This window comes from Monodon monoceros, unplaced genomic scaffold (genome assembly GCF_005190385.1).
Source record: "Monodon monoceros isolate NGI ecotype Baffin Bay Population unplaced genomic scaffold, NGI_Narwhal_1 Super_Scaffold_10, whole genome shotgun sequence".
Lineage (NCBI taxonomy): Eukaryota > Metazoa > Chordata > Mammalia > Artiodactyla > Monodontidae > Monodon > Monodon monoceros.
In genome coordinates, this window is record NW_021703766.1 from 43,848,034 (window position 1) to 43,861,400 (window position 13,367).

Here is a 13,367-nt window from a genome sequence, read left to right on the forward strand (position 1 = left end):
CACCATCACTAACTCCACTTACAAGCCTTCCATCATTGACCCCACAGAATTCCTAATTAAAAGCAACCAAAATCACCTCAGAGACCTCTCGGCATTAACGTATGAAGATGCTCCTGACACAACCAGCAAATACGCCTCCGAGAGCCACTTCCGCTTCCAGTCGGGCCTCTAGCACCTGACGGACTGTTGGTATTGCGCATGCTCTGAATTACCCTGGAAGCCGCATTCCGCCAACAGTCAACACGGCGAAGAGACTTTGTTAGGGACCTTGCGCAGTTTCCCTGAGAGGCGCTGTTGGACAGAGAACATGGCTGCACCCAGTGTGCTTCTGCGCGCGGGCCGCCATCTTGGAAGCGTATCCGTTCCGTACAGCGAAGGAAGAGGCCTCCTGCGGGTTTTTAGAGCGAGGCAGGGGTTGCCACAGAGCATGTGGGAGTGTGGCCCTGGACTAGGTGGGCTTCCGGGAGGAGGAAGGTTGGAGATGGGGTCCCGAACTCCATGTTATGTTTAGAAAAACCTAAATTGCCCCTCAGGAATCAGCACCACGCAGAGAGCAATTACCTGCTTGGAGAAACCACCAGGAATGTGGAGGGCCAGAAAGAAAAATGTCACCAAGGGAGAAGGACAAACGTCTTATGTACCAAGGCTGGATCCTGGGAGAAACCACCAGGAGATGAGGGGGGGAAAGTCAGGGTGCTACAATCCACTTTTCGGAGAATGGAGAGGTCCGCCCCTGGACAAAAACACTTGGCAACAGAGAAATGTCACAACGGGCAATCCGCTGCAGGAAAGGTGGTACAGCCCTTAACGTGAGAAAGAACTGGGGGAAATAGGGTAGAACTCAGAGTAGTCCTATCCTTTCCAGAGAGATACAGCCCTTCTAAAGGGCTGGTGGGGCGAATGGAGACTTGATAAATCCCCATTAATCTTCGTTAGCCTTCACCTTAACTACTGCAAGTAAAACAATAGTAGGCAGCAATAATAAAAAATAATAACAGTTTTTAAGATGGTCAACATGTGACTAAAAGCACTTAAGGAAAACTGCTATTTTTATTTATTTGTAAATTAAAATCTAAGTAATAACAATGTCCTTACTATATAAATGAAGCGTTAAGTCCAGTCTGACTGCTCCCTTAGCTTCTCCTATATGGAAATTCTGGAGCAGCTAACACTCTCCCTGTTACCATAACACAAGTCCGTGTGCTGACGCACAGTGAGGCCACACAATACCAAAACGTCAGAGTTTGGAACAGAGAAAAGGTTACTGCAGGGCCGTGCAAGGAGATAGGTGGCTCATGCCTTTAAAAACACCCCAAACTCTCTAAAAGCTTTCAGCAAAGCCCTTTTATAGGATAGGTGAAGGAGGGGCATGCTTAGTTGTTGGAAGATTCTTGGTGTCAGATCCTCTGTTCTTGAGATGAGGTCAAAGTCAGGTAACGATGTTCCTGTAAATCTCCACCAAACAAATGTTACTCTCTGTTCTGACAAGAAAGGGAAAGGTCCCAAGGCACAACTTTCAGCCTTCGGGGTCCAGGCCTGGCTAAGAGAAGGGGGTCCCTGTGTGTGTGGTGGGGGGAAGTTACCCTGCCCTGGAGTGTTCGTCCAGCACCCAGTCTGAGTCCTCCCGCCAGTGCCCAGGCCTGGCTGAAGAGGCAGTTCTCAGTTGGTGGCTCCCTCAGGGCGAGCTCCTCAGACCCTGTCTAGCTGCTGTCATCGCTGAGGGAGCCAGGCCCCCAGGACCCAGCTGGCCCTCAGGCTCCTCAGGCCGCCCTAACAGTGGGGGCCAGGTCCCACAGACCGTCTCCCATGCAGACTGCCTGTGCCATTAGGTCGCAGAGGCAGGGACGCAGGAGAGGTTCGCCACCACCTCAGGGTCTGGGCCCGGCCAGTGGGTGGTCTTGGCAAGGGCTCTGGAGCCCTGTAGGACACAGCCCCGGCCTGTTCCCTGGGCCCCCCAACTCACCCGCCAGCTCGAGGCCAGATGAGCTGGAAGGCGCCCGGCAGAGGACCTGGATTTCCCTCTTACCTCACTCTCCACCTGACGACCCCGACTCCCCCAACGTTTGGCTCAGTGCCCCTCTAATGGTCACCTGTGGACAGTTCCTTGCTTGGGGGAGGGGCCCACTGCGGCGCCGACCAGTGGCTGAGCAGGACCTCTAATGCTGCTCTAACCTTCTGCATTATTGGCCTCGGGGTAACTGTTGCCTGGTAACGGGGTGCGGGGGGGGGGGTAACAGAGGGCTGCACACTTCAGCACTGTATTACATCCCCACCCCCATCCCCTGCTTTTGGGGGACTATGAGTGGGAGTTGTAAAGACAGTAGTTAACAATACTGTATCGTATACTTTTAATTTGCTAAGAGAGTAGATCTTAAATATTCTTACCACACACACATTTAAAAAAAGGTAATTATGTGAGGTGATGGATGTGTTAACTAACCTTATCATGGAAATCATTTCTCAATATATCCATGTATCAAATCATCACGTTGTACATCTTAAATTTGCACAATGTTATATGTCAATTATATCTCAATAAGGCTGGAAAAAATACATAAATTATCTCTTATCTGAATTATAATAACCCCTATATGGTTTACTTAATTTCAATCCCACCACCTGTGGCAGAGACAGCTACATGCTACCCAATATACTACCTTTTTTATCTTAAATAACAGAATTCAGATTTTAATTGAAGCAGCAATGTGCTCAGCTGAAGGATTATCCTGCCACTCTTGAAGCTGGGTGTGTCCGTGTGATTAAGTTTGGGTCCCTGAGATGGAAGCAAAAGTGTTGTGTACTACTTTCTGTGATATCTCCTGAGAGGGCTGCTTGAAGAGAGGGGACCCAAGTGAGAAGTCAACACTTTTTATCCTCTACAACCTTTTTCTTACTTCCTCCTTCCCAGAATGCGTATGTGTTTGCTGTAGTGGCAGTAGACATTTCAGATCATGAGGTGACCTTGAGGATGGAAGGGTCAAAGAAAAATTGCACTGAACAATTTAAACAGGCAAGGAAGACTTTACCCAGACTATTGCAATAGGGGTCGAGTCTATTCTAGTAGGAGAGAGAATGAACTCAACTCCAAATACAATAGGGACAGCTTGGGATTTATAGCTAATAGGCAGGTCGAGGGAGTCAGTGGATGGAAAATTACTAAGAGGAACTTGGTTAGGTATCAAGAGTTGGGGAGATTCTTGTTAAACTGGTTTGGCAGTCGGCCAAGGACAGAAGGCCAAGGATAAGGTCTATTCCAGAAAAGGGCTCAGGGTTTCCCTGGTGGCGCAGTTGTTGAGAGACCGCCTGCTGATGCAGGGGACACGGGTTCGTGCCTCGGTCCGCGAAGATCCCACATGCCGCGGAGCGGCTGGGCCGGTGAACCATGGCCGCTGAGCCTGCGCGTCCGGAGCCTGTGCTCCGCAACGGAAGAGGCCACAACAGTGAGAGGCCCGCGTACCGCAAAAAAAAAAAACAACAACGAAAAACAAAAACAGAAGAGGGCTCAGAGAAGCCTCGTTAAAGTGTGACAAGGAAGAGTTGGACTACACGTTGGTTCTGTTTCTTTTACTTTAATCTTTGCTTTCTGCTGCTTTTGTTCACTAAAAGGATACTGTCAGTGCATAATGGCCTGCCCTGGGGAACACTGCCTTTGTTCAGGGAAACATCTGGAACCTGTTCCACCTGTGGATGGCTACAAGAAAGAAGAAATTAACACATCCCCTCCCCGAGGCTGGCCATTCTGGATGATATTTGCAAAACGTATGGCCTTTTTACTTTACTTCCTCATCTCCCCCTCCTCTCTGTGCTATAAAAGAAACTGGCACCCAAACCCCAATAAGATGGTTATTTAGAGACTTTAGTCTGCCATCTTCTCAGTCTGCCGGCTTTCCGAATAAAGTCGTATTCCTTGCCTCAACACCTCATCTCCGATTTATTGGCCTGTCGTGCAGCGAGCAGAGCGACCTTGGACTCAGTAACAAAAGTTTTTGGTCAAGGAGGGAGTCCTTGTCAGAGCTACATGTTAAGATAATGGAGCAGTAAGAAAGGAGCCTGGGTACTTAAGACAAGAAAAGGAAATAAGACGTATCAAAAATTGCAAACCCCAGGAAAACAAATGACAAAGCAATATAACTAATAAACTGATTTGGCAAGAATGGAAGTATTAAAAAAAATCAACTGTAAAAAATTAATTGTATGTCAGCAATAATCAGAAAATATAACAAAAAAACATTTCATTTATAATAACTAAAAAAGTTCTAAGTTCTGAGAAATAACTCTTAAAGGAGATTTCAAATACTTTCATGTGTAAAACTGTTAAATCCTAATGAAGGACAAAACCAATCTCAATATAGGGATGGATATCCCACATTTATGGAAGGGAAGCATAATATAGGAAAAATGTCAACTCTTGCCAAATTAAATATAAATTCAAGGTAATTCCAATGAAAATCTCATAAGGAATTTTTATAATATTTGACAAGCTGATTAAAACTGGATGTATGAGGATATTTATGTAAGAAGCATAGCTAAGAATATTGTGATGAAAGGAAAAGAGGGGGACTTTATTAGATATTGAATTGTAAAACTAAACTTTAAAAACAGCGTATTTTATATAAAAATTCAAATAGAAACAGAATATAAAAACCTGAAACAGAATCATGTGTACCTGAGAATTCAGTAATGTTTATCCTCTTTTATAGTCAATTATTTTTTCATCTTAAGAAATCCCTTCCCACCTCAAGGTCTTTAAGATATTTACCTATATTTTCTACTAAAGGTAGAAAATGTGATGCAATATAAAATACCGAACATAACCTTTGAAGTATTCTTACCAAAAATATTTAACCTGAATCTAAACTAGGTACTAGATCTAACTTCCACGTAATATAGATCACAGAGGAACAAGTTAAATAATACTTTAAGTAAAGAATCAGAAAAATTCAGAATGTGGAATATTCTGTTAAAACTACTGGCACAGACTCTTAAAAATTAGTATCATGGAAAAAAAATGGTTTTAGATCAAGAGGGATAAAGTAAAAGAACAACTAAATGCAATGCATGCATCTTGACTGACTTCTGGTTCCCTACCCTGCCTTAAAAAAAAAAAGCTTTTTAAAGAAAAACTCTGAAAGTAATTTTGGGCACAAATGGAAAAATATTAGCATGGACTGAATACTAGATGATATTACAAAATTATTCTGATTTTTCTTAGATGTGATAATATTATTGTGGTTAGATAGGAGAATGTCCTTATTCTTAGCAAATACATGATGAAATATTTAAGGGTGAACAGTGATCATGTTTGCAACTATTCAAATCAGTCAGCACACCTTACAGAAAATCTGCCATTTAAAGTTTTCTAGGATTCTAATTCCTTTTGATTTTCATTTTTTAATACCTAAACTTCATAGAACATATTTATTTTCCAATACAACATTTTCCAGCCAATGATTAGGAAAGTAACAAAATGATGTATGGGGAAAGCCTTTATGTACACTGTAAATACAAATGGTACACTATCAATGATGTGTAGATGATATAAAATGTGTGCCAAGGGTCAACAAAGCAGACGCATAGCCATATCAATTGCTTGGTGATGAAGAAGTAAGGGGTTAAACACTTTAAATCCTAATGACAGCTTGTTACTTAAGGCATTGTATTCTGTTTCACTTGCATTTTAGGAAATTGCTTGGGGATTTGGAGCTATTGTTAATATTTAAATTTTATCCAGTTAAAAAAATGGGAGGACTTCCCTGGTGGTCCAGTGGTTAAGACTCCATGTTTCCACTGTGGAGGGAGGGCATGGGTTAGACCCCTAGCTGGGGAAGTTCTGCATGCCACGTCATGTCGTCAAAAAATAAAATAAAATAAAATAGTAAAATAAAATAATGGGAAATGACTTCTCGCTTGGTGTTTACACACACAAGCATAAACACACAGAGGAAATAATTATACCAAATGTTAATAATTGTTGCATATAGGTAGTGGATATATGTCAGAAGACTTTTCTTGCAAGTTTTCTATGTTTGAATTTTTTGAAAATAAATAGAACAAAGATTAAAAAGTACTGTAAAATTGTATGACTTTATGAAGAAGAAAAGGCCATTTTAAACAAGGTAAGTCAGAATACATCAAAATATTACATACAAGAGACATCTAAGCAGCTAAGCAATTAAGGTAGAAAAAATTATTTTCAACATATATAAGAAAAAACATATTTAGAACGTAAAAGAAATATAAATTCAATAAGAAAAAGCAAAAAGCCCAGCCCCCCAAATATATACATATATACACACGTATATATATATATATATATATATATATGTAAAGGCATGAACACAAAATGTTTAGAAAAAAGAAATAAAATAGCTGGTAAAGTTCAGCTCTAGCATTAAAAGAGCTTGGAAGTCAACACTCCCAACTTTACAAGATAAAGCTGAATAAATCAAAAATCAATAATTTTCCAGGACCCATGAGAGAACTGAGACTACAGGGCAAACCATCACCCTGAGATCTAGAGAGTTATACACAAATCCAGAGTGTTGTAGCCAGATCTGCTTACCTGGAGCAGAAGCCACTGGAGCCATAAACTGGTAGGAACACGTACATAGTAATTTTGACAAATTGTTGGATGCCGATGTAGACTAGTATGAGAGCAAGAAACTTCTGAGAACTACAGTCTTAGTGGTGTCCCACATTTTCTTTGGTCTTACCTCTGAAACCCCAATAGGTTCTCACTGTAAGGATCTGAGGAAGATCTTGTCATGACTCTAGGAGAGGGAATGCACACAGAGAGCTCTCCATAACAAATGATAACAAACATAAATTTATCAGAGCCTTATCCCAGCTGGAGTTCTTACTTTAGCCCCCTCTAACCTTCCTGTCTCCCCAAAGGGGAACGAAGGTTTAAACCATGAAGAAACACTTGTGAAGTCACAGGCTGGAGACCTAGGCCCACTAAAAAGATTGAGATTTAACTGGAAAATTATAGAACATTCCCCACCCCCCACCTTACCACCACACCAGTAGGGCTCTATATAATAATGGTAGATTATTGTGGTAGAGCCTCAAGATACACACTCTTTCTGAGGAGGAGTACAGATCTAGATATGACATAGATGTTGAGATCATCTGCTATTTTAATATAACTAATATGTTAAGATTCTAATGGAAAATGTAGACAATGTACAATAATGGGTGGGTGATGTAAGTAGAGAAATGGGCACTCTAGGAAAATAGTCAAAGGAAATGCTAGAAATAAAAAGCACTGTGACAGAAATGACTCTCCGTGCCTTTGATAGTCTTGTCTGTTGACTGCACACAGCCAAGGATAGAATCAGTGAGCTTGAAGATAGGTCAATAGAAACGTCCCAAAATAAATGCAAAGAGAAAAATGAATTTAAAAACAAAACAAGAGGACTTCCCTGGTGGCACAGTGGTTAAAAATCTGCCTGCCAATGCAGGGGACACGGGTTCGAGCCCTGGTCTGGGAAGATTCCACATGCCACGGAGCAACTAAGCCCGTGTGCCACAACTACTGAGCCTGCTCTCTAGAGCCCGCAAGCTACAGCTACTGAGCCCACGTGCCACAACTACTGAAGCCCACGCGCCTAGAGCCCATGCTCCGCAACAAGAGAAACTACAGCAATGAGAAGCCCATGCACTGCAACAAAGAGTAGCCCCCGCTTGATGCAACTAGAGAAAAGCCAGTGTGCAGCAATGAAGACCCAATATAGCCAAAAATAAAAAACAAACAAAAAACAGAACAGAACTTCCAAGAACTATGGGACAATTTCAAAGGTAGAACATGCATGTAAGTGGCATACCAGAAGGAGAAGAGAGAGCTGAGTAGAATTATTTGAAGTAATTATGGCCAAAACCTTTCCAAAATTAATGACATACACCAAACTACCACAGATCCAGGATGCTCAGAGAATACCAAGCAGAATAAATACAAAAAATTTAAAAACCCACAAAACCCACACACCAAAAAACTGAAGAGCTACACTTAGGCATATCAAATAGCTGGTAGACATATGAAAAGATGGCCAACTTCATGAAAAGATACAAAAGAAAATGAGATTGATTAGCCAAAATTAAGAAAAGTGTATATCATGTATCAGGGAGGCTGTGGATTAGAGGATACTTTTATATCCTGCTGACACAAATGAAAATTAGTTTGGCAACTCCATGGAAAATTTGGCAATCAGTTAAAACTTTAAAAATACGTAATCCAAAAAAAAACAAAAAACGTAATCCAACTACCCCACTAGCCAGCTTCTCCTTATCTACTGAGAGAAGCAGCCACAGAAGCACAAGTAGGCAAGCATTCAGAAACTGATGACAGCAAAACACTGAAACGATACTCATGTACATCAGAGAGATGAGGGCTAAATAAATCACAGTATTCTATGTAGAAGTTAAAAATAATGATGTATATATACTTGCACACATTTAAGAATGACATTTTCCAAGAAACTGTTGAAAGAAAAAGGCAAACCTCACAGACACACACAGAGAAATCACAAATCAAGGATTTTCCTTAGACATATGTCTATGTACCAAAGCATGTAGAAAAATGTTTGTGGAAGGATACATACCCAAACGTCAAGTGTGACGACTTTTTTTTAAAAAAATAAATTTATTTATTTATTTTTGGCTGCGTTGGGTCTTTGCTGCTGCTCACGGGCTTTCTCTAGTTGCCGCGAGCAGGGGCTACTTTTCGTTGCGGTGTGCGGGCTTCTCTTGTTGCGGAGCATGGACTCTAGGCACGCGGGCTTCAGTAGTTGTGGCATGTGGGCTCAGTAGATGTGGCTAGTGGGCTCTAGAGCACAGGCTCAGTAGTTGTGGCACACAGGCTTAGTTGCTCCACGGCATGTGGGATCTTCCCAGACCAGAGCTTGAACCCATGTCCCCTGCATTGGCAGGCAGATTTTCAACCACTGAGCCACCAGGTAAGTCCCAACAACTTCTAAAGAAGTGATTGGGATTGTTATGGTGAATCAAAGTACTTTTGTTTTAAATGTAATATCTCCGTTTTTACAAATAAGAATGTATGTATTCCTTTTGTAATTAAGAATAAATTTTTTTAATTTTAAAAAATCATAAAAGGATGCAAATATTTATCCAAGAGAGTAATGGAGATCATGTTTTGTTTTGTTTTGTTTTGTTTTTTGCGGTACGCGGGCCTCTCACTGTGTTGTGGCCTCTCCCGTTGCGGAGCACAGGCTCCGGACGCACAGGCTCAGCGGCCAAGGCTCACGGGCCCAGCCACTCCGCGGCATGTGGGATATTCCCAGACTGGGGCACAAACCCGTGTCGCCTACATCGGCAGGCGAACTCTCAACCACTGCGCCACCAGGGAAGCCCAGATCATGTGTTTTTTTTAAACAGCTTTACTGAGATATAATTCACATACCATATGAGTCACTCACTTAACATGAATAATTCAATAGTTTTTAGTATATTTACACAGTTATTTATTTATTTATTATTTATTTATTTTTTTGGCCACACTGCACAGCATGTAGAACTTCCCTGACCAGGGATCAAACCCACGGGCCCTGTAGTGGAAGGGCAGAATCTTAACCACTGGACCACCAAGGAAATCCTATTTACACAGTTATACAACCATCACCACAATCAATTTTAGAACATTTTCATCATCCCCAAAATAAACTTGTACCCTTCAGCAGTAACTTCCTGTTGTCCCCAAACCCACTAACCCTAGGCATCCACTAATCTACTTTGTGTCTCTGGACACAAAAATCTACTCTGTGTGCTTGCTCTGGACATTTTATATGAATGGAATTGTACAGTATGGTCTTCTCTAGCTAGCTTCTTTTAATTAACATGTTTTCAAGGGTCATCCACATTGTGGCATGTATCAGTACTTCATTTTAGTGACAAATAATATTACATTGTATGGTTACACCACATTTTATTTATCCACTCATTAGTTGATGGACATTTGGGTTGGTTCTACTTTTTGGCTATTGTGAATAATGCTGCAATGAACAGTTGTGTACAAGTTTTTCTGTGCACATTCAATTTTCTTGTGTAAATACCTAGGAGTATAATTGCTGGGTAAAATAGTAATTCTATGTTTAACATTTTGAGTTCTGTCAAACAGATTTCTAAAAAACTGCCCCACTTGACATACCCACCAGCAGTGTATAAGGTTTCCAACTTTTCCACGTCCTTGTCAACACTTGCTATTATCTTCTTTATTAGAGCCATCCTAGTGGGTGTGAAGTGGTGAGGTTTTATTCTTAATAGCAAAAATTTTTTGAGACAATCTTGATGTTTATCATTGGGATTTTGGTTAAATAAATGATAGCAAATCCATACAACAGAATACTATGAAACTAAAAATTTGTGATCCAGACTTATATTTACAAACAAGAAAAGTTGTCCATGATACAGTAAAGTATGCACATTGCAAACCTGCAATTTTCTCTAGTTGGTACAAGTTTTCATTTTCTTATATTTTACTAAGTATTTATTAATTTTAAAAGTAAAAAAGAATAATGCTATAGTATTTCCGTAAAGAACAGGGATTTACTTCTACCAAACTAACTGATGGTAAAAGAGAACAGAATGTTTTTTTGCAGGCAGAGAGGAAAGAGGTAAAAGCTAACAGACAGACCAGAAGAACAGGAAACTTGACTCTGAAAAGTTAATCTGTTTAAGAATAAATGCTTAATATGCTTAGTCCATAATAATGGTAAAGGAAGAATTAGTCTATAAATGTTGCTTGATAAGAAGGCAATTTGTTTTATTTTGCTTTTTTTTTTTTGGCTGCGCTGGGTCTTCGTTGCGGCACCCTGAGGCAGTGGGATCTTAGTTCCCCGACCAGGGATCGAACCCGTGTCCCCTGCATTGGAAGACGGATTCTTAACCACTGGACCACCAGGGAAGTCCCAAGAAGGCAATTTGGACTAGACTCATACCATATGCTATTTCAAGAAAATAATTTATTAAAATTTACTTTTAAAAAAATGTGACCATGTTCTAATAAAAATAGAGAATGGCTGGTGAGAGTATCTGAGCACATATGCTAAAAACTTCGTTTTTTTCCAACATATTTTTTCAAGTTGATAATAAAAGTAAATCCATGGATAAATGCTTAAAGATTATGAAAAACCCATGACCCTCCTCTGCTGCAGCTGTAGAGAACATCAATAGCCTTTTAAGCCATAAAACAGTCTTGGCCATTGTTAGTTTTCACAAGTGAGTCCTAAAGGACATTGGGTCTTACCTTCTGAGATCATTGCTATATCCTGTGGATGTTACCTATAACCGCTACACTGTTGCAAACAGAAAAGCCTAAATTAAATGGAACATGCTTACCACTCATTTGCCTTATCACCAGAAAAGTTATTACATGCACTAATATTGAGGATTACATAAGTATAGATATGCATAAGTGTGGGTATATAACTAGACTGAGTTGTAGTTGAAATAACTCATCTTTATAAATTGATTCTTGTAAACCTCAGACAATAGTGCAAATTATATGTATCTATAGAGTTATATTACACTCTCTATGTATCTAAGTTTTAAAGTGCTATTTTCTTTGATATATTCTTATATCAACAATGACTGTGTTCTTTACTATGATATCCTAAATATATTTTCAAAAATTCCTAATTATCTTTGGGATGTTAGACTAATACAATATTGAGTTCTAGAGAAATTAAAATTCAGAGAGAGGAGATAGTTACCACAAAAACCTCAGCTGCCAGGCTTCCCTGGTGGTGCAGTGGTTGAGAGTACACCTGCCGATGCAGGGGACATGGGTTCGTGCCCCGGTCCAGGAGGATCCCACATGCCGCAGAGTGGCTGGGTCCATGAGCCATGGCCGCAGAGCCTGCGTGCCTGGAGCCTGTGCTCCGCAACGGGAGAGGCCACAACAGTGAGAGGCCCGCGTACCGGAAAAAAAAAAAAACCTCAGCTGTGTCAGTACTTATTTATTTCTATCTATGTATAACTCTACAACCGTGATGATAAAATAAATATTTACAAATACAAAAATTCAATAACATTAATTTATTATTAAAAACTAGAGTTTTAAAGCTTTAATTACATTGTCATTGAAACATTGTTTGTACTTAAAAACTTATTTGTAGTGTCTGGAATATGCTTTAAAAATACTACAGAAAAAAAAATTCAGACAGGACTAGTTGAAACAAGGTGGGCAAAAGTTTGATAACTGTTAAAGCTGAATGGTACATGGGTTAGGTGGGTGAGGGGGGATGTTCATACTATTCAGTCTACTTTTGTGTATGTCTAAAAATGTGTAAGATAAAAAGTAAAATAATAAATGTTTTGTTTGGCTAGATTATATATGGACATGTGTGGAAGACATGGCTGTCTCACCAGAGTGTGAATTTCTATGTCTCAAAAGCCTGCTATTATTAACATGGTCTCTTTTTAGGTCTTGGGGCCCTTCATGTCTATAAGCAACTGAAAAACCAAGATTAGGCTCCAACAAGTACAGAAATTCTGTACTCTTGTCAGTTTCCTCACTTCTGTAGGAGCTAAAAAAATTGAATGGTCCCTGGGTTGCCTTCAACACAGCTAAGGCTGCAGCCATTTGTCATTCTCAGTTATTTTTCCTTGTATTCTTGTCAATTGATCAGTATTCTCTGGGATTTTATTTATTGACTTTTTAAAAAATGTTTCTTTTCTCCAAGGCTAGATTCCAAATCCATAAACTTTGGGGTCTGACAGGGCATCTTTCCACCAGACCATCTTTATTGCTTCCCAGGTGACTACTTGATAACCCCAAAGTCTTGCTCCCTCACCTTCTTGGTATAACTCAGGAGGTAAGAAAAAAAAGAAAGGAATGCTGAGAATTTATCAGGCATGATTGATGAGTTCCAAAAAGTTCAAGGTGGTTAAGGGCTGTCCTAATTGTCAGGTCGACAATGTGGGGAAAAGCTGTTGAAAATGAGAAAAGTTTATCCTTTCTATGTGGGAGCCCTTTTAAAAAATTACATTGTTAATTCATTTGACTCTTCAGATATTCTGTAAACCTTTTCAGGATGGTGGAGGGGTTAAAATGACGATTGGCAACAAAAGGGCTTCCAAATACTAGGTTTGATGCTGATGAATCTCTAGAGTTTTACAAACTTTTTATTTTTAGTCATCTGAGTGTGGGTGAGATACTGTCTCATTTTGGTTTTGATTTGCATTTTCCTAATACAAATAATACCTAACGGTGTTGAGCATCTTTTAATGTGGTGATTGGTCATTTGCATGTTTGACTATTCAAATACTTTGACCATTTAAAAATTGGGGTTATTTGTTTTTTTATTGAGTTGTAACTATTCTTCATATATCATGAATAAAAATTACTTATC